Source organism: Rhipicephalus microplus, chromosome 3 (genome assembly GCF_043290135.1).
Source record: "Rhipicephalus microplus isolate Deutch F79 chromosome 3, USDA_Rmic, whole genome shotgun sequence".
In the NCBI taxonomy this organism is placed as follows: Eukaryota; Metazoa; Arthropoda; class Arachnida; order Ixodida; family Ixodidae; genus Rhipicephalus; species Rhipicephalus microplus.
In genome coordinates, this window is record NC_134702.1 from 126,479,999 (window position 1) to 126,503,423 (window position 23,425).

General features: G+C 42.6%; 1 long non-coding RNA gene across 1 annotated transcript; it reads left to right on the forward strand.

The window, feature by feature from the left end:
* Positions 1–15,060: 15,060 nt before the first annotated feature.
* On the forward strand, positions 15,061–22,280 carry LOC142803338 (uncharacterized). The gene is made up of 3 exons (XR_012894065.1): positions 15,061–15,236; positions 19,306–19,581; positions 22,149–22,280. It is a non-coding gene; the product is annotated as an uncharacterized LOC142803338 (long non-coding RNA).
* The last annotated feature ends 1,145 nt before the right edge of the window (positions 22,281–23,425 follow it).

The following is a 23,425-nucleotide window of genomic DNA, read 5'->3' on the forward strand; positions in this document are numbered from 1 at the left end:
TTCTGGAAGCCTTTCATGATGATCCAACCGCTGCTCATCTAGGCTACCACAAGACTTACGACAAAATACGAAGTCGTTGTTTTTGGCCTGGCCTCTCTTCAGCCGTCGCTAAGTACGTCGCCTCCTGTGTCCATTGTCAACGGCGAAAACGACCGACAACTGCTCCGGCTGGCTTAATGCAACCTCTTCCTTGTCCCGCCTCACCTTTTGAAGTCGTTGGAATCGACTTGTATGGCCCTCTTCCTATATCGTCCAATGGGAATCGCTGGATTGTCACGGCAGTCGACCACCTTACCCGCTACGCAGAAACAGCTTCTATACCATCTGGGACTGCCACTGAGATCGCCGATTTCTTTCTTCGCCACATCTTTTTGCGTCATGGAGCTCCACGCATTCTCCTCAGTGATCGTGGCAAAGTCTTCCTAACTTCCATTGTCGAGCAAGTTTTGCGTGCCTCGAACACTGTTCATAAGACCACTTCTAGCTACCACCCGCAGACCAACGGATTGACTGAACGGTTTCATCGGACCCTATCGGACATGATCGCCATGTACATTCACACCAACCACACGAACTGGGATGCAATTCTACCCTTCGTGACATTCGCCTATAATACGGCTGCTCAACGCACTACCGGCTTTTCTCCATTTTTTCTCGTCCATGGTCGCTCGCCGAGTTTCGCTCTGGATGTCTCTTTCCTTTCGGCCCCTGCACCCTCGACGGCTCCTTTCTCTCAAGAATTCCTATCTCGTCTCGCACACTGCCATCACCAGGCCCATGTTAACACCGGCCTCTCTCAAGACACTCGAAAATCTCGCTATGACTCGTCTCGCCGTGTTGTGAGTTTTTCCTCTGGTGACGAAGTTCTTCTATGGACTCCACTACGCGTTCCCGGCCTATGCGACAAATTCATCAGTCGCTTCATTGGGCCATACACGGTGGTCGAACCGACATCTCCTGTCAATTACCGCGTTTCTCCTCTTAGCGCTAGTCCTGATCATTGTTGCCGAGGAACAGAGATAGTGCACGTATCTCGTTTAAAGCCTTATGCGCGACGCATTTCATAATACTGTCAAGCGACCAGGCGGCCGCTTTCACCGCGCGGGGGAATTAGTGTGAGCGCGACAAGCGAATGACTCTTTATTCTCTTTGTAATCATCATCAGCTGTACATCTTCTTCATCTAGGAATATCATCACCGGCGTGATTGAGCTCGAGCCTGGCCGAATAAACCGGTTCCTCACAATATATATATACATACATATATATATATATATATTGTGTGTTACCATGTATGTGCTTGCGTTTACAGGAGAAGAAGGGTTGAACACGCACATACACTTTTAGGCATCTTCAATCGAAACATTTGGGCACTGGAGGTATAACTTTTGCAGTGCGGTAACAGCTGAGGAGATGTTCGGAAACATTTGAAGGCTATAGCATCGGCCCACGAGTCATATGTTCTACGAGCTTGTGGATAGTTTTGTCGATGGTGTCGTTTTTGTATTTTATTTTCATAATCGTTTGGTGAAGCCATGCGTATAGGTTTATAAAGTTTTTCACAGTTTAGTGCTTATTTTCAGCTGTCGCTGACCGGAAGAGACAACAGGTCGAACTACACACTAGACGCCGAAAACTTGGCTGATCTTGTGGGCACGAAGATTGCATACCAGGCTTTTGCTTCCCTGGCCACAGCAGAGAGGTCGGAAACACAAGCCGGGCTGGAAATGTCTCCGGAGCAGCTGTTTTTTATCAACTACTGTGTGACATGGTGTGCTCAACTCAGTGAAAGCCTGAGTAACAATGCACCATTCCGGTCAAGGTGTATAGTGCCGTTTATGAACATGCCCGAGTTCTCTAGTGCATTTCAATGTGCTGCAGGTACACCTATGAATCCTGCCAAGAAGTGTGATTTCTGGTAGAAAGCATTATACATTAGGAAGTTAACAGACTACTTGAAGAACGCCAACATCATTTTAATTCATAAAAAAAGGAGACGTCAATTGCTTGAAAAGTTACGGGCCGATAAGCTTACTGTCTGTTCTCTACAAACCACTTACAAAAATTATAGCTTAAATAAATAACGCAATATTAGAGTTCAATCAACCAAAGGACCAGCAGGAATTTATACAGGCTAATCCACAATACACCATATTCATACTATAAATCTGGTAATACAGAAATGCGCGGAATACAACCAACCCCTACACAAAGTTTTCATAGATTACGAGAAGGCATTTTACTCAGTCGAAACAACAGCATAATGCAGGCGCTAAGGAATCAGGGAATCGACGAATCTTACATAAGCATACTGAAAATATGTACAGTGTATCCACAGCCACCTTATTTCTCCATAACGAAAGCGACAAAATCCCAATAAAAAAGGGTGTAAAGAAGGGAGACACGATTTCTCTAATGCTTTTCACCACGTGTTCACAGTAGGTTTTCGGAGCCCCGTATTGGAAAGAGCTAGAGATAAGAGTTAGTGGAGAGTATTTTAGAAACCTATGATTCGCTGATGAAATTGCCTTGATAAGTAACTCAGGGAACGAATCGAAGCTCATAATCACTGAACTGGACATGGAAAACATAGGAGTACGTTTGAAAATAAATAAGCCACAAAACTAAAATATTGTGCAATAGCCTCGGCACAGAAAAGCACTTTGCAATAGGTGCAGAGACGCTGGCAATTGTAAAGAAGAAGAATGTTCACATATGACAAGTAGTAACGGTGGAGCTGAACCTATACAATGAAAAAACTACAAGAGTTAGGATGAGGTGAGTCACATTCTGCGAGCATTCTCAAAGCATGAATGGTAATCTGCCACCATCCCTCGGGAGGAAAGTATATATCAGCTGCATCTTGCCGGTGCATAACTACGGAACAAAAACCTGAGGGCTTAAAAGAAGGTTCAGCTTAATTTAAGGACAACACAATGAGTGATGGAAAAGAAAATGATAGGTGTAATTTTAAGAGACAAGAAGAGAGAAGTGTTGATTATTCAACCATTCGGGGTTAAGGATATCATAGTTGCAACCAAGAAAGGATATGGGCATGGGCCGGCCTCATAGGCTGGATAAACGCTGATCATTAAGGGTACCTGACTGGAAAGCTAAACAGCGCAAACGCACGAAGGACACACAGAAATATAGAAAGACAGAAAGATGAGATCAAAAATTTCGCAGGTATAACGTGGTAGAAGGATGTACGAGATCGGGTTTATTGGAGAAACATGTGAGAGACCTTTGCCCTGCAGCGGGCATAGTCAGGCTGAGGATGATTATGATGCAATATACATTCCTATCTTCGGTTGATGTGGTCCGCCTTGTATCAGTCCGATATTATTGAGGCTAAAAAAGAGAAAAAGTGGCAGATTTCATGTAGTGGGAACCGATGATATGCGAAGCATGATTGAGGAAGGTTGATAAGTCACTTTAAAATCAGTAAAATGTTACGAAGCGGATGTAAACTATGCCGTACATGACTTTCATATGTCATTTGTCATGTTTAAACGCGTCATTTACCTTCGTCGTCAAGTCACGTCACGTGATACAAAGTTTGGTATACGTGGAGCTAGCGCAATGGCCACAAGTGCGCCATGAATACAGCATTTAGTCATGCTTTATACAATGCGCATATCATGATTATCATGTCCGGACGTATCATTTATCTTCGGTGTCCATTCGTGTCTCGATTGGTTGAATTGATTGATTGATTTGTGGGGTTTAACGTCCCAAAACCACCATATGATTATGAGAGACGCCGTAGTGGAGGGCTCCGGAAATTTTGACTACCTAAGGTTCTTTAACGTCCACCCAAATCATAGCACACGGGCCTACAACATTTCCGCCTTCATCGGAAATGCAGCCGCCGCAACCAGGATTCGAGCCCGCGACCTGCGGGTCAGCAGCCAAATACCTCAGGCACTACACCACCGCGGCGGGACCATATGTGTCTCGTAATACCTAATTTGGTATATGGGAAGCTATAGCAAGAAGGCCTCGAGTGCGCTAGTAGCGTGTGATGTATTCATTATTATTATCTTTGGACGTATCATGCATCTTCTTCGTTCATTGCCGGCACGTAACTCCGAATTGGGATAAGTGAAGCTAGCGAAACGACCGTGAGCGTGCCAAGAGCGTTGCGTGTAGTTATGACTTACATGACACGCATGTCATGAATTCCACGTTAAGGTTTGCCAATTATTTCCGCTATGCAGTCATGTGATGCCATAGCAGTTTTGCAACATGTCACCTGAACAAAAGCAGCACAAGAGCAGGAACAAAATTAAATATAATTCATGACAATTATGACATACATGTAAAGCTTTTCATGTTATTACTACTTACTTTGCTCGTCATACAGTGATGTTATGTCATGCCAATTTCGGTATCGATAATGTTATCGAAATGATCAGGGGAGCTAGAAGTCGTAAGTGGCTAGCTACAAGCTAGCTAGCTAGATAGATAGATAGATAGATAAATAGATAGATAGATAGAAGGATAGATAGATAGATAGATAGAAGGATAGATAGATAGATAGATAGATAGATAGATAGATAGATAGATAGATAGATACGCTCGAAATCGACGAAGTTTACTAAGAAATGCTTCGCATTTAATAAGTTTACGTTGCTTCCGCTGGAAGCGCCATCTTACAAAGACAGGTGAGTGAATGGGCTTCTAAAGAGCCCTGTCTTTTATTGTTATTGTTAGGATATGAAATGTTTGTTTCTTATATTTCTTCTTTCACTTTTGTTGTCTGTTTTTGCATTTGTTTTGTATTTAAACTTGCTTATTTTTCTCTTTTTTGTCTCCTCCACTTTTCTTCCTTTTCTTTTCTCTGTTTCTCGAGTGTTTTCTCCGTGTTTGTATATTGACTGATTGATATGTGGGGTTTAACGTCCCAAAACCACTATATGATTATGAGAGACGCCGTAGTGGAGGGCTCCGGAAATTTAGACCACCTGAAGTTGTTTGTATATTTTGCACTCTTTATCTTTCTATATGTTTTCATGATTCTCTTTTGTTTTATTTGTGCATTTCTGTGTCCCTATTTATCTCTTTCGTTATTTGTATAATATGCGTCTCTCTTTCGTACCCCCTTACTTTTGCGTACCCATCACAGCTCTACTTCTACCATTCACATTACTTTTCCATCCAGTTTCCTAGGCCTAAACGCTAGACAGGGATATCGCTTGCTCTGCTAGCTTACCTGAATAGCCCAGTGGCCAGAACGCTGGCATTCGGATTTAGCGTACGCGAGTTATTTCTTTCGCTTTTCGATGGAAGTGAAGAGGCTGTAGACATGAGTGCTCAGATTTGGAAAACCCCAGATGATTTCGATTTCCGGAGCAGTTCTACAAGGCGTCTCTAGTAATTATAGGGTAGTTTCCGTACATTTAATCCACAAATATCAATCAATCAATTTTTTGCCCTCTTGCTTTGTTCTCTTTCTACCACCCATCACGGTCATTACTACACGCGACGCAAGAAAAATCAGCGTTCGCTTTCTGGATTCGTTACGTAATTGAATAAAAACACTGAGGATGATATAGAAAGCACGTGTCGGTTCAGGGTAGTTCTCGTTCTGTTTATGACAAAGGGTGGCGAACTTAAACAGTTACGCTGTTGAAAAAATGGGCAGATCCCGCGTACAGTTGCAATCGATGATATGCGAAAGATGAACAAAAATTGTTGATATGTCACTTCAAAATGAACACAACGTTACGAGGGGAGAAGTGAATGATGCTGCACAGGGCTTCCTTGTAATGATTATCATGGTTGGGTGTGTTGTTTACCTTTGTCATCTATTCACGTCACGTGATTCCAAGTTTAGTATATGTTGAGCGAGCGAAACGGCCGCGAGCACACTATGAACGTGTCTATGTTCTCATGTTCTTACATCACACGCGTGTCAGGATTGTCATGTTTGCAGCAATTATATATTTCTTCATCCGTTGACGTCCCGTAAAACAAATTTTGGTACACGTGGACTAGCAAAACGGCCAAGAGCGCACCATGAAGGACCCAATGTACTCCAATGTAGCGTTGACACGCGCGCACGCTGGACACAGCCACGCTACGTTAGCAAAACGCGAGCACTCCATAGTATGACGCAAGGCGCGACCAGCACCTGTCAGCACGGCCCGTCGGTAACCGGCGCGAAATGCGGCTTGCTGCATTTCGCGCCGATGCGTTACCCAGACAACACTGCGTCTACCCTTTTCGTCATAGGGGGACGCCGAACGCGCTGAAACGCGCATGCACCAATGCAACGGAGTGCGGTGCGCGCCTGCGGGTATATAAAAGGACAGGCGCCTCGCGTGGCAACGCTGGCGTGACGCTACGAAATTAATGCCGGTGAGCACGTGCACCACGTCACGTCGAAATGTACTGCTGCCTTGATTATGCAATGTAGTCATGTTCCCACATGACACGTATCTCATGGTAATCATGTTTGCACCAGTCGCATACCTTCGTCATCCGTTGGAGCCACGTAATACCAAATTTGGCATATGTGAAGTTAGCGAAAAGGCCGCGAGTGCTCCATCGGTGTCGCATGTAGTCATGGTGTTACATGGCACGCATGTCATGATTATCATGTTTAGATGTGCCATTTACCTATGTTGTCCGTTCACGTCGCGTGTTACCGAGTTCGGTGCATGTGAAGCTAGTAAAGTGGCCACGAGCGCATCATGAGCGTAGCATGTAGTCATATTGTTTTATGACACGCACCTCATGTTCATGATGTTTGCACTAGTATCGTACTTCCGTCATCCATTCCCCGTAATACAAAATTTGTAATATCAAAACCCGTAATACGAAATTTGGTATAAGTGAAGCTAGCGAACCGGCTGCCAGCGCATCATGAGCGTGGCATGTAGTCATGTTGTTACATGACATGGATTTCACGATTTTCGTGCCAGGGCCTGTCGCTTGTGTTCACCATGCAATCATGCCATACCATACCAGTTTTGCAACATCCCATGTGAACGAAACCACCGCAACAGTGGTAGGACCATGAAATGTAAATCATGACATTCATGATATACATACCATGATTTTCTTGTTATGACTAGTCAAATATGTTTTTCATAGAGTCATGTTATGGCACACCAAGTTTGTTGTTGATACCATTATTTAAACGGCCACGAGAGCAAAATGTCGCAGGCGGCTAGATAGATAGATAGATAGATAGATAGATAGATAGATAGATAGATAGATAGATAGATAGATAGATAGATAGATAGATAGATAGATACGTTCAAAGCCGCCGAAGTTCGCTAAGAAATGCTTTTCATTCAAAAGTTTTCTGTCGTATAAGAGAAAATTTTCACATTCTGGACTGGAAATCATATTTTTGGAATGTATAGAAATAAGTGCGTGTAATGGTTACTAATTTATACTCTCTTGACATACTGTGCATTACAAGTCCCACATGCTTATGTGACACAGCCACGCAGGCACTCATGTTACCCTGGCTCCGTGGACATTTGGAAGGGGGGGGGGGGCAGTTTTTGTGTTATAGGACCCTGCGTCCGTTGCACTTGCGATCATCACTGCTCTTACTAGCAACCGTGGCGCCTTGCCAGCGAAGGCCGACTACGTTCACATGCGGAAGAGATTCGCTGTACAGTAGAATCCAGTAAGAACCACGGAACGGTGGGCTCAATGCAGGTACAAGAAGTGCCTCTCCGCGCAAGTACGTGCGGATCATCGCGTTACATCTGCCTCAGAGGAACAGTGGCTACAGTGCTCGACTGCTGAGCCAAAGGTCGCGAGTTCTCTCCTTGCCGCGGCAGTCGCATTTCAATGGAGGTGAAGGGGCAGAAACCCGTTTGCAGTGCGATGTCAGAGCAGGCTAAAGCCTGCTCAAAGTTTTCAAAGTTTTCGTATCCCTCTACTACGCCGTCACTTGTAATCACATGTTGGTTCTGGGACCAAATAGTCAAGATATCATTATATTAAATCATTGTGTTACATATCATGATGCAGAATATACGCGGACTGCTAATGAAAGGTGAGATACTTGCCTTGTTCTCGTAAAGCATTGCACGTAGCACTCAGTGGAGTACTGCAGATACTTAAATAATTGCCCTCCCATTGCTAAAGAAGAGCAGCTTCTGGAGCGACAAAACAACAAAAATGCCGTACCACGCCATTGCGCACAGGTGAAGAGCAGCTAGACAGGAGAATTATTGACTATATGGTAGCTCGTGATGGAAAGTCATATTATCATTAATCTCTTTCAGGGATATCAGAACTGATGGTTTGTGTCAACATCTTAACTTTTTGCAATAATTGTGGTATTGATAATAATCATGGTTATTTGCAAAGTGGTAACATCGCCATCTGTCATTAGTTCTTATTTCGTTAAGCAACAAAATTGCGGTGAGCAACAAGTAAAGCCTAGAAAAAAACATATGTTGGTCCTTTTTGTGTAATAAGACATGAGAAAATACATATTAAGCGCCGGAGACTGCTTTCACACAATATATGAGTTGACGCGGATTTTGGGGGACTAAAAGGGCGTCTTTCAGGCGTCCAGGCAGGTAAAAGTGTTTTAGACCACCTAGTTTGTAGATGGAGGCGAAATAAGCTTTTGCATAAGCTCAAATAGTTAAAAAAGACGTGCATGGCCTGTGTAAACGACAAGGAGGCGAAAAATGTTATAATGGCATAAAAGTAGTATTTACCCAAAAGCTATTGAACCTATTAAAGATAAGCCTTAACGATATAGCTATATAGTGAACTAAGTGGCAGGGTGAGTAAATTAGCCATATCAAATGACGATATATTCCCTAACACTGCGAAGTTATTCCAAATAATCTGCTGAATGGCATTTGCCAGGATCACTTAAATCAGATTGCTTTGATGGTCCTAATATGAAATGATGCTTCACAGTTTAAATAAAAGACCGGGATGCAAATTTTGTCTATACAACTTTACTTGTCGTCCTAAGCTTCCTGATCACACAAAAATACTTTGGCCAAGTTTTTAGTTGTTACTTCAGCCATTCGTAGGATCTTTTGTCATTGTGCTCGTCAATAACTGGTCCAACCAATTCGGATATTCTAAAATTATTGCGATTACTTGTTCCTGGTAATCTGCGGAACCTGCGAATAATTTGGGTGTCGATACACAAAGAAAGTCTCCTGAATGGAGTTGTCAACTTTTGGCAAAAATTTTTGGGGCAGGTCCAGTTTTTTCTCTCCTTTCAGTTACGGCGTTTGGCACTGCGGCAAGGTTCCAAAAGTGTGAATAACCGGCGATTACTGCAAGCCTCAGTTTATCCCTGGACTTTTTGCACCTTCAGTTCTACTGGAGCAAGAAAGAGTGTGTAGCAAGATAGGTAGAAGTTGTCACAACTAAAATGCGTTGTAGAATCCAAAATATAATTTTTAATGCACAGAGTGGCCTTAGCGACCTTCTCTGTTTGCTCATATTGCAAAGAACACAAAACTATAACAAATCTAGTTCAGCTGCTGATGTTTTTTCTCACACAGAAAACAAAGTATCGAAATTGTATTGTGGCAGCGTGGTCTACCAGTTACGTGGACCGTTTTGTGGGGGGCCTCTGCACTGGGGCACTATGACAGCAATATTTTCAAAGCTGTCGAAAAGTTTATATGCGGCTCAAATAGATATGGTATTTCTATCAACCGCTAATAATTTTTTATTCTGTCTTCCTACTCAAAAGATCTTCGTTAATTGGGAGGTTTCGCGAAATTCGGAAAGTTATATTAGAATCCTTAAATTAACGTTATAATAAAACACTTCATCTCTAACATATTTTAGCTCATACAAGATAATAATCATAAGTCTAGTCTGTGTGATCTACCCGAATCTTGGCCGTTCTTCCTGAGTGGGTAGCTGCCGAAATTCCGAGGAGTATCATCATCATCATGAGTATAGCAGCTGTACCGACTGTTGAAACTATGCAAGCGATCGTGCTTTTCCCCACGTGTTTAGAACAACACGGACTCCCCTTTTATTGTGCAGCACAGTGAGTGAAAAGTCCACCACCGAATCAGCACACTCGCGGGTTTTTTTTTTTCGGCGTGACTGAAACAGGAAGCACAAGGAAAAGGCAGCCGCACCACAAAAGAACAAGAAGTGAGACAATTTGTGTAAGGGTATAGCCTAATTGCGTAAGAATATTGTCACTCGTGTCGGCAAACATTATAAAGGGACCATCACCAAATTTGAGCGCTTCGAGCCGGCACGTGTAATGCATGCATTGCGCACTCGCAATCCCGTCTGCCAAGATTCGCTGGGGCACGTTGCCGGGCTACTTGATTGGGGTTCATCATTTACACAATCGAAGCGTCAACGTGTGTCTCTCTCTCTTGTGTCATTGTCGTGGTGCGCTATACCCATATGAAGGCCAAGACTTGCGGCGTTACGCACCGCGTGAAGACGTGCAACTTCAAACTGAACGCCGCTTGTCCTTCTGGCAGGCGCGCGTCGCAAGAAGGTGGGGTGACATAAAACGATTAAAGGTCCTGTGTTGTTTCTTTGACTCGAATTCACACCTCTATACGTAGACAGGCTGTTGCTGGTTGTTATTGTATCATCCTGATCCCACTACAGCGAAATATTTTGTCAATTGAATTCTGAGGCTTAGGTACTGCAAATGTGCCCTGATAAAAAGAACAGTAAATGGAATTCAAAGAATGTGATTGAACTTGAGTCAGCGTGCGCAATTTCAACACTGGACGAAAGTTATATTGACGCGCCCGCGTGCTTGAATTTTAGTTCTGTAATAACTAATTCAGATATTCAACAATAATGCAGCTAGACAGCGTGCTTCACACTTATGTCGTATGATTTTATCCAAACTGTCATTGTTTTTTCATTATCTTGAGCGCTTTCGAAGCTTTGCTACAGACTGAAGGAAGGCAGCACGTCAATCATAAAAAAAAAACAATTTTTTCCCACCGAATAGTCGAAATTTGAATGAAGATAACTAATCGAAGAAATCTGCCTTGTAAGTCATCGTCGTCGTCGTCGTCGTCGTTGTTGTTGTTGTTGTTGTTGTTGATGTTCACCTGTTTATGGTGGCGCATACCCACTATGGGGGATCGGCCAAGAATCAAGTTGTTTTAAAAGTAAGTCAATCTGACTTTCTGAGCCAATCATCATCACAATCTTAATCACGTGGCCTGCTTCTGAGATCTAGGGAGTTGATTGTGTATACTATGTAATACAAATGAAAAGGCATTATTTTTCGCATGTTTGAGCGAGCATCAAAATTTCTTATAAGATTTGCCACAATTTTATTCTGGAACCTTCGATATTTCAAAAAATAAAGCTTTAGGACCACGCAATTGTTGGCCACTTTCTTACCGTGGATAAGAGTCACTATAAAAGGTGAACAAAAACAGCATATGCTTGGCCATCCGAGACTAAATTGATAAATCTTAAAGGTTGAATAATTAATCTGTTTCATTTTTTAACGTATCCAAAAAATTGTATACATATAAAAATTGCATTATTGCTCTATTCTAAGAATAAATTCGTTTCCTTATTCAAATAATTGTATGTGTTAGATTAATCACCAAACTTTCCTAGGTTATCGGTAATATTTCCATTATATCTTCATTATTCTAAGTCTGAACAATCCTTAAAACCACTCGATTCTTGGCCAATTCCTCATAATGGGTATGCGCCATGGTCAAAGGTGAACAAGAACAAGAACAAGATCACCATTTATGGTCAGTCTGCTGTACATAATACGCCACTTCAATTTGTAGCAAGGAAGGACCCCGTGCCTGCTATCTTCGTCTGTGCTCCTGGATGGTCTACGCGGACTCAGCTGAAGCATGGTGATGTGACTTGTTTGCTGACAAGTTTATTGACAATAAGCAAAACCACTTATTCAATGCGAAGGTTGCCGTCAGAAATTAGTAATATTCATCGTCATCTAATTTTCCTTCAACTCACACAAAATAGCGTACAATAATCAATTTGTCACCGCTGTTACTAAGCCACAGATTAGGGCACATTCTGCAAGAGGAAGTGTTCTTGCAAAGCACCCAGTCGCTCTGTGGTGAAAAACTTCTCTGCCAAACAGGATGCTAGTGTTCAATTCTGGCGTCGGCCATGATTTTTATTACTTGATTTCATCTGGATAATCCACTTAGTGATAAAGATGACACTGACTTGTTTACGCTATCGCTTTATGGTCTCAAAGCTGGGGTCGATACACACAATGAATTACTTGGGGCAATTTCAATTTGTATGCGCTACACGTATGTGGGTGTGATGCACACGTCATTTGCAATAAGTATTTCATCACGTAGTGACAGTCGTCACGTTATTTCTGTCGTGACCTTCGGATAGCGTTCGTCATTCACTGAAATCGTCCTGCACCTACTTGTATATACAGGAGCTTTATGACAGAGGCTTCATAGCACTTCAGTGCCACGTAGCGAAGATAATCACTCAGTTCCAGGCAGTATAACTTTTGCATAGGCCTTGTTACGATAATGTATCCTTATGCTTTCGAACAGTAAAAGAACGGGGGCTCCCACCCGAACTTCGGAACAGAGTATTCTCTGACAGATTCCGTAGCCGTTCATGCTGCTTCTTTCTATCATCACAAGCATTCTAGCATTCAAACACACTTGTCTTTGCCAAGTTTTTCTCTTCACTTGGCTTGAAGACCGAAAACATCTCTCACCAGCTCGTGGATGAAAGCAACCAGTTCAGCAGGCCTTTCAGTCTTTTGTTGGAAGGACTGACAGCTGGGCCAGTTGATGACAGTACTTGAACATGTTTTAACACCTTCCTTCTTTTCCTGTGTCCGCGTAGTTTTGCATGTGTTAAAATATGTTCAACGCGCCTGTCGGAAGTCTTCCACCTGCTAATGGTTTTAGCGAAAACAGTGCAGGAATGTCTGCTTCTCTAAGTTGCCGTGCTGGTAAGCGAGGTTGGTTTCTTTTCACCGATGTCCGCATTATGAACAGTGGGTGCGTACTTTTTGGCGAGCTAGAGGAGGCGTCCTTGCAGCCCATGCATGTCGACATGGTCGTGCATGCGCTATCGCCAGCTGGTTCTCACTGTCTGTGGCGACTCTTGTAGACAGCTGTCCAGATGCACATCTTGTTATAAAGGTGCCTTACATCTCCCACACATTCCCTCTGACACATAGCTCTCTGTTAGTCAGGTAGGGTGGAACCACTGCCTAAGTGACGTGACGAGAAGCAATGCGACATTAGCCGTACTAGCAACCATAAAGAATGGTTCGTCGACGATGCAGTTAAAGCATGAGGCTCAATATTGCGCGCCGCCGTGCAATCTTGAAGGACGTAATTAAAACTTCTCAACATCAAACATGTATGTTCATCAACGAACATCAACGCAGTTATGTTTTATACCTTGTGCTTCATGTCGTGTGAAAGCTCGTTGTTGAAGTAGTGCAGCTTCCACATGCACTAACGGGGTTTCGCCGCCAGGTAATAAAACTTCTGCTGTAAGGCGCTCGTACCGCAAGGTGATAATCTCGACGGGCGAATGTCGTGCCTTGGTAGATTAATACAGAGGCCAGTAGGATGTGGGAAGGCTGCTTGCGTTCACGGCTCAAGATACGAACATTTGTCTTCCGCGTTGGTGGAAGGTAGTGTGTATATTAGCGCAGGCGTAGGTTGCCGTAATACTGTGTAATGCACACCATGCCGTTTCTCTAATTCACTAGCTATGCTTTAGGAATGCGCATATATAGAACCAGTGTTTAGCTTGTGATTTTTCATGTAATACTTGCATGAGACTCACGATGTGCTCAGTCCAGGTATATGTTATCAACTTCAGCTACAATGAAGTATCAATCACGATTATGGGCAATAGTCGGCGCGATAGAGATGTGGCACTAGGAGTCAACGTGGGTGCATTCACGTCAAACGTTACTATCGCTGCCAAACAAACATTGCTCAAGCTCTCTATATCACTACAATATAAGCACAACTTCTCTGAAGACTTGTTTCACTTTCATGTTTTTACTATTCGTATGATGGAAAGGTCACCCACCCATAAGCGGAGTTTCCTCCTCCTTCTGTGGGGTTGTACTTAGTTCGTGCCGCCGTGTGCAGTTGTTTTCAGTGCTCCAACTGTAATCTCAGGAGTGCCCACCGTTGATTTCTAGAAGCGCTATCGAAAGCGCGCCGCCGCTTAAGTGGTGGTCTACTCTGGGGGCGTGCTCTAGTTTGATGAAAGACCGCTAGAGGATCGCACCTATATATAGCGCTCGCTCTTGGTGCGTTTCCTTTCTATTTCGCCGGACATCCCTCGTTGTGCTTCGATACTGAACACCGAAAAAACAAATGTATGGAAGCGGAGGGTTCACAATGCACCTGTACTGTGAGCTCGCTGTCAAGACCCTTCAGTGAGATCTCGCGAGACCGTAGCAAGGTGCCACGGTTGGCAGCAAGCACATGCCAGCACCAGCAACGAGGCGGCGATAGCGGTGAGGGCTCGTGTAGCCGAAAAAGCATGGGCTCGTCGACCAGTGTCACGCTTTTATATTGATCGAGCGAATGTAAAGATGATTCACAACTAACTGGATTTACCCTGTGAAACAAATTGCATTATCATTTACTTCGTGGATTCGGTGTATTTTATAGTAAATTTTTCATGATTTTTCGTTAGGGCAGTATGTGAAGCAATGAATGCAAATGCATTCAGTTCAAATGCGATGTTTACAACTCTTTTTGATTGGATCTTGGGCTGAAAATGTGCTGTCTCCACATTTTGTAGATCTTTCGTGCACCAGTATTAGCAATGCATGTTTGCGCTCTTGGTAAGTATGTGAACAAGTAGACAATATCAATAGAAATAATGAATATAATAATAATTCATATTGAATAATTATTAGTATAAAGAGAATCCCTTCGCATTTCTGAGCATCTCTGCCTGTATGGATTCTGGCAGAATAAGTACACTGAGCCACTCGGTTTTGAGTAAATCGGCTCTTGAAATAGAGAGACGCCTCGAAACCTAAATACTACAGAAATGAACTTTCTAATGTAACCTCGAGCAATCTTTTCTCACTAGCACCCGGAAAGTCACTTCTTACTCAAGCAACAACTACCGGAAGATGACAGCGAGAAGAAACAGGTGTGCCACGGGGTCAGCCTGTACCTAGTCTCTTTCATCGCTGTCGCACTGGGAGTAATTTGCTGCTTATTGATAGCCGAGCTCATGATGTCCATGCAGTCGCAAGATGTCCCTACCACGGTAAGCACTGTAAAATTACAGACTATCTCAATTATTACTAAACGTCCCCGCATTGAGTAACTGATTAATTTCTATAGCTTTTACTAGCGGAAAAAACGATCATTATGTGCCAGGTCGGTATAATATATCACACCTAAATCTCCAGGCAACACAAATGTAGTGCAGGGTGCAACTATCGTTGTCTCGAAAGTAGAGAACAGATTTGTGCTGAGTGGGTTCGTAGTTGTATCCGATAATTAAACAAGACTTGACCCTGAATATCTGTTATTCTTAGCCAACGAAGTTTTTATTGCCTTTTGAAAGCAAGAGTATATATCACCAAGATAAACATTCAGTGCTACGACGCATTGATAAGAAAATTAAAGTTTGAAACGCAACAAGCAAAGGGTAAAAGCTGGGTATAGGTCGTGAATATAAGAGTCGCTATCAAGGAATAAAGGAAATGTCTTGCGGTCTGAGAACAAATTAAGGGGGCAGATTGTGCAACTTATCTCATCGAGTCCAAAAAATCCAGATAGCGCATTCAGTCAGTTCTGACTAGGGAATCAAAAACCTGGAGGACACTTCACCTACAAAAGTAGGACGCTATAGTGTAATTGCGCATGCCCTTGCACACCCCCTTCACAACTGGAAGCCGTGGTTCGGTTTTGATTATTCTTGCCGCGAGGAAACGACTGTTTGTGCGCCTAGCATTTCACGATTTAAACTATCACAGAACGCTAATTCACTATACGTTTGCGTATCACTCACTTGATCAAACGTTTCCTTCATGCCAATCAGAAAGGGCCCTCTATGCCCCCGTAAAACAGCTCACAAACAGGCGCAGCTGATCACTATGATGGCGGTTTTGTTGCGATAGCAAATATATGGACACTCTCAGCTGAATTTAGCCACCGGCGCTAGCGTCGATGTCATGAACAGTATATGTACACGTATATATAAATATATATATATATATATATATATAACCAGCCGTGAGCAGGAATCGAACCTACGACCTTCGAATAACGCGTTCGATGCTCTAACCACTGAGCTATCACAGCGGCCTTCCCTCCATCCACTTTTTTGGGCTTATATGTGAATTTAGAAGTAGGAGCGACAGTCAGCGCCATCTATAAGCCAAAGGACGAGTGTGAAAACACTCTTATTCGCATGTTTGGCGTCACGTAGCACGTGAACTTATTATGAGCGGGCAGCTGATTAATTGTCCCTCTTATACAACCTAAACACACCAAGTCTGCCAGTACGAGACCCTTGTTCAATGAAATAAGGGAAAGAAGTGTATACCTAAGGGCTCGTTTTCTAAATTCACATATCACAGCTACTTCACAGCTACTTCTAAATTCCCATATAAGCCCAAAAAAGTGGATGGAGGGAAGGCCGCTGTGGTAGCTCAGTAGTTAGAGCATCGAACGCGTTATTCGAAGGTCGTAGGTGCGATTCCTGCTCACGGCTGGTTATTTTTTCATCCACTTTTCTTTCTTCTTTTTTCTTATTTACATTCTATTGGTTCTAATAACTTCCCCTGTACATTCCTTGGCATTACTACTGTCTGTTAGATCTCATTAATATTGTGTTAAAACACGGAAAACGAGCCCTTAGGTATACACTTCTTTCCATTATATATATATATATATATATATATATATATATATATATATATATATATATATATATATATATATATATATATATATATATATGAAAACGCAAGAAAGAAAAATTTCAGAAAAAAAAACTCTGGTGCGCGTAATCGAACGTCGGCCCTCGGCGTCGTGAATGAGAGGCCTTAATCGCTAAGCCACTGAGTGGTAGCGACACGCCGAGATACTCGCGCGTGCGCTCGCTTATCTCGTGGTGGGGACCACTGTACTCCTTGAGCTTTGACCTCTACGATTCTGTTGTGGTTAACGAGCCTACCAAGGTCACTGCACTCGCTGCATAGTCTAAATTTGCGAAAAAAGTGCGTTTTTCCGACACAGCGAAGCTACAACTGAGACGCTTATTCGCGTTATTCTGTGCCTGTCAGCACGTTTTATTCGTTTTAGTGTGAAAAACGCGGCGCAGCTTTCGATCAGCTTGCCATTCTGAACGTGATCTTCCAATTTGTTGCTATCGCGTTCACTGCTTCGCCTTTACGGCAATGATGTGAGTTCTTGCTTAAAGAAGATGAATTAGTACTTTTGAGTGCTTTCTAGTGTGCAGCCGTTCAAAATATCAAGTCGTTGCGCGATTTACACGCAACTGAATTGCTAGGCCCTGATAGGGAGTGACTAGGGCACTCTGCACGTGTAGTCGGTAGCAAATATTGCTGTTTTTTTCTTGTTAAGTACTGTGACCCTGCGCGTTGCAATAGCTCGCTGTTTTTTGTTGCTTCGATTGGTGAGACATTAAATAGACTATAAATACTGCGGCTTATTTACATGAATGTCCAAGCAAAGACAGACAATAAAACTCTATATGATCATGCAAGGTTTTAAAATTGTGAGATTTGGTAACGAAAGTACAAAGCTGGTGAAAGCTGATTCTCAAGCTCACACGGAAATTTTGTCAAAAAATAGCCGCGCTAAGGTGCACTTCCCACAACCCTCTCTGCGTATCTCAGAAGCGCGCGCCGCACAAAAGCGGTGCTTGTAAAATTTAGCAGTGTCCGCGCGTCTTGCTGCCGCTCATCCCCGCGACCGCCGCAGCTCAGTCACTTGCATTTATAAATGGGCTCAAGATATATCAATGTGTGACTCCTTCAGAAAGCCCAGGTTTGTAGGTTACGTGACTTTCTTTTATGTGACACGTCAACTCACTTGTGCTTCTCAAGAATGAACCAAGAGAAAACAATCATTTTCAAAGACAGCTAACATGTCTCCAGATTGTCATGTACGTGGCAAGCCATAACTTTTGAAGAGTTCGATGAGTCCCTTCCGCTTCTTTTTTTGTATTCTTTTCTGAGTTTTTGAGTCGCGCCAAACAGCGAAGTGACCTTCACGTTGGCTATCGGTACAGCGCGAATTGAGTCGTGAAAACAGCACAGGCAAACGTATGAACCACCTGTCAAGTTTGAGGCAGGCCCGACCGCTTGCAACCACTAAAAGAATGGGGTTCTGGACAGAGACATGCTACTGAACCACGCGTGTCTCGCCTGAACCAGTTCGGTTGCAATTTGACGCCACTGAAGTGAGCTGACGTGTTTCTTCTGCGCTTGCATTGAGGTTGTGAGCAGCCTTGGCGCGTTGGCTGTCACACATTGAACACAGGACTAGTGACCCGAGGTTATTACCCTTGTACTTTATACCAAAACGCTTGTGACCACGACGTTGGAAGGACGCCAGCGTTACTGCAATCTCTCTTTCAAAAAAGAAACAACGAGAACAAACGCATATTTAATGAATAGTTTGACCTAATAAACGTAATGATAGCTCCCCAGCAATATTATATAGTTCATGACTGCTCAATACGCCCATATCAAGCTATATGTGTACGCCCAGACACAGATAATTTTTCTTGTATATAAAAACAGATTCGTACATAATATTTTGTTTGGCTTTTACGTTGCAAATTAATGCTATGACTACGAGGGGAATGCTCCGAAAATGTCAGCCATATCGTGTAATTTAATGCGTTGTGGCTAAATTGATGTGCGTGGGCCTAAAGATTTCGCCTTCCTCAACATGTCACCGCAACTGGGTCTAAAATCTGCGACTTAAAGCAGAATCTTGGAGGTATGTGAATTTTCATTTTGTTATGTGTGGTTCTGAAAAACAAAATAGTATGACAACTGGCTTACACGGTGAAAGAAAAATATAAACTTATATTAGAAATTGACGCAAAAATGCGATTTATTCATTATAAAGAACTGTGCACAGTCCCTTTCGGTAAAGTTGTATTGATCATTATAATCTGATAAAACGCAACCTCGCTTCATTATAACGCATATATCTGGTCACAGGAAGCCCGTGAAGTGGTTCAGTTTTATTACAACTTAGCCAGCAAGTTGAAACTAATGCAAGTGGTGTCCTGCACACTGTTGTGATAGAGCAATGGCCCAGTCATTTCCTTTCTCCCTCGCAACCAGGTGGACACACTGCCGCCACTTTATGTTCCGAATGATTCCAACCTCGGCGTAACACGGCCATCGCAAGAGCCTCGACTGATTACCTCAACGACTGCACTACCCGCATTGCAACGTTTACTTCCGTCCTCTCCTCCAACGAAGAATGAATGCACAAGCTGTTCCTGCCGTTCATTAGGACAATTTATACGGGCTAAGCTAGACTACAGCGCTGATCCGTGTAAGGACTTCTACGCCCACGTCTGCAGTACCTTTCGAGGCACGGACGAGTTTAGCCAAGTGCGTGAGCATTGTTACAGCTACTTCCATTCATATGTGTGATATTGTCTCGAGAAAGGCGAAGCTGCGTGATTCTCAACCGCTACTTTAGCCACTGTGTCAAAAGGGCTGAAATGGTTACTTGGCCGTTTCATCTGCGAGTGCTTCACATTTTAACCAATATAATGCTCGATACTGGTTTACCCGCATTTTGAAAAATTCTACTTGCACTTATAGGTGTAAAACGACTGACCTGCGCTTTATCGCAATACGGTGGTGCATTGTCGCGTTGTTTCGACGGTTAGTCTGAGCAAAAAAAGAAAAGTGAAACATTTAGGAGAGTGTGAGGGACACCAGTGCCTCTAAATAGAAGCGCTGGAGGTACTACGGCCTGCACGTCCACTAATATCTCCGAGTCTCAAACGCGTTCAAAACAGTATCGTGCTGCAAGTCAAAAGCACGCTGGATTTCATTACTTGAGCCCCGCTAAATTTCAAAACAACAATCTCTTAGTGGTAGTGTGGTCGATAAGGCACTGCAGAACGCGCAATTTTCTGATTATAACATACGGCATTATCACTAAATTTTTCGAAAGTTAAGGTGTGGTTTGTGCCAGGCGCTAGGCAGAACACATTCAATCAGTGAAAAATCATATTAATATTGAAAAAAAGGAAACACCACTTTTGTCACATTGATATTTTTTAAAGAGCAGTTTGGGCCATAGGCTCTGTTGCTGAATATTTTTTTTTATTTCTGCTCTTATATTTGCATGAAGATTCGTCACTATCACGCTTTTTAGTAGTATTATTCTCAATTGACTATTTCACAGATTGGTGCTTAGAGCAATTTCTCTACAGTGCAAAGCTAAACTGGCCTAAAAGTAAACGTTTATGAAAACGAAATTGAATTGAAGCATAACCAAATGATTCACTGTTATTATACTATATAATAGATAGATACATGTAGATATGTTTTTGACCTTGACTCCCTCATTTAGTTCCATCTTCGTAAAACGGAGAAAACAAATATACTGATACACATGGTTCCGCTCACAATACTCGCAATACCAATGCACCACTAGGCTGCCTCGAAGGAGGGTTATAAACGAAACATGTTTTTTTTGTAAATACCGATACAGGTTGTAAGCCTATCAGCTCGGCTTTCTGAACCTGCCTCTCTAGGCTGAAACGAAGAATTAACAAAAGCAATATAACCAATGACGCTGTGGAACTGGTCCACGAATGTCAATTTTAAAAACAATGGAAGCTTCTTAGAATTCATATTTTTGGTGATAGGGATGGAGAGCCTTGAAATGAGGATTTAGGTACCCTACACGCTTTCACGTAAAGACAAGCTAACGGTTTTTCGGCATATAAAGCGTGGTAGTGCATTATTCAAAACATACACTGAGACTATATGTGCGTAAGAAACGCATTCCTCTGGCTCTTACGTTTTCGTGCTGTGTGAAGTCAACAGGTTCAATGGCTAAGGTAAAATTAACTTGCGAAACAACTCAGTAAATCACGAAAACGTTTTTTCTTCTCTTTCCCAGTTCACTGATCCTGCAAAGGTAATGCTTCAAAATATAAAAACGGGTATTTGAAGTATTATTTGTCTTTATTTTACACGTATGAAATGAGGGAAGGAACTCAAGACCAAAAGCTACAAAACTGTTGCTCAAGTGCGCCTCAGGCCCAACTAATACACGTTCATGTAAGATACATGGCAGGAGAAACTAAAAACGCAAAAGGGCAATATGCAAACATTGAAAACAAAAAAAAAACATTGCACACACAGTCGTAGCGTCGCATACAATAGATAAACAAAAGAAGAGAAATTATACAAATGGCAGCAAAAGTAAGTTCTTTACTAGTAAACATAGACAAAATAAATACCTCCACAGTGTACCGTAGAATTATTCTTTGTCTTTTATGGGTGTTAGTGTTAGTAGGCGACAATCGTATTTTTCATAATTGTTGATAATCGTTGGCAAAAGAAATTGGAGGGTTTGATTTGAGTAGCTGGTACTCCTATAGACATGGGTCCACTTTTAGCCGCTTCAAGCACATACAGTTTTGTCTTTCAATGTTAACATTGATAAAGATATCAATCAATCTACTATGACAGGCGGTGAAAATCCCGACCAGTGTAATAGCCTATCTTCATACGTAGTAACAACACGATTAATAATTTACTTTAGAAAGCAATGCCAGCAAGATACTTCACGGCATTTTTTTTTTGTTTTATAAGTAGTCTGTTAGGTTAGTTTTTGATGTCGTACCCTAAACCAAATGACAATAATTTATGAGCGATTGAAACACAGCACACCATATGGTTAGCTAAAGGAAAGTAAAGAAATAAAAACAAAATAACGAAAAAAACCAACTAGCTGATGCAATTTCTTTTCGATATTAGTGACGTGAATCGTGTACTTCATTGGAGAATCGGACACTACCCCAAGATCAGATGTAAGAGCGCTGGGCCTTAGCTTTGCAAATGAATTCACACCGTTTAAACAAGTATAGTCCAACTTAGAAGGAAGCTTTTCCGCAAAAACCCATGACTGGTTTCGGTTATTTCTTTTTCAGGTTCACCGGGTCGTTCGCTTGTTTTCCGAATTACGTCTTCTTATACCGTTTATACCAGAATATAATCAACTTTCTTGGCAGAAAGCAACCGGGATGTACCAAGCTTGTTTGCGTTTTGCCTCGTCACACGAACCGGAGGTGAGTGTAAATTCAAACTTATTTGGGGGGGGGGGGGCAAGTTTGCTCAGTAGATGTAAACATTGAGGGATTCTATTGATACGAAACATATTTCTGTGATTAGGTTTTATTTAAACGCCGCCTTATTGAAACGGAGCACTAAGGCACAAGTAATGAATGGGTCTTTGTGCAAACATCTTCTGCTACAAAATGGTGGGTCTTCTAAACATCACAGGCCGCAAACTAGTATTCAAACAGTCTACTACATCGAATGTTGAACGCATGTATTGTTTAACTGTGTGCCATCGTGTGTGACACTGAACGACATTCCTCATCATATTCCCGCTGAAAATCCACAAGAGGGTGCCTTTGGATTAGCGTAATTAAAAAAAAAACTTCGAGTCACCTATGTGTGTTCTGCTCCCTGACCTCCCTTTTGAATTGCTCCTCTTGCATATTGCATTGTTGCATATGGCGTATTGCTTGTTACAAATTACATTGCTCCTCCGGCATTTTATACCAGGGTTTAAGTTGATCTACTGGAGTATTTCAGGTATGAATACGACAAAGTGCGAAGCGGTAACTGAGAAGTGCTAGGCAAATGAAAAAATACAGCGTATCTATGGAGTGAATGGTGATGAGTAGGGTGAAGCGTCCATCCGTCAGTCCGTCCGAGTTTCAGTCCGTCCGCGCATGCGTCCATGCGTCCAATGGCGTTCGACGATGCACACAGCGCAGGGGCAACTCGGACGAGACGCGATCGAATGAAGCCGAGCGCAAGTGTCCTTAACGCACCGGCCGCTCTGCTTCGTTCATGCCCTACCAATGATCTGCCACTTACGGCGACGATCCAGAAGACCGAAGAAGGCACTCTTTCCTCATGCACCCAGGCACAACCCACGCAGCAGCCAATCAGAGAGTATCGGTACAGTGCCATCTAGAATATCCTCACTCCACTGCAGTTTGTATGTAATCTATATCACAGTGCCTTCTTTTATACTGTTCGAGCGATACTGCCTTCATTTTTCGTCTTTTCTTCTCTCGGTTATGTCACACGCAAAACAAGGTTCGACTAAGAGGAGCTTCACCGCTAAAAGTATCGGGCGTTTAGCCTAAACAGATCTCGCCTCATTATTATTGTTGATGAACAAGAAAACACA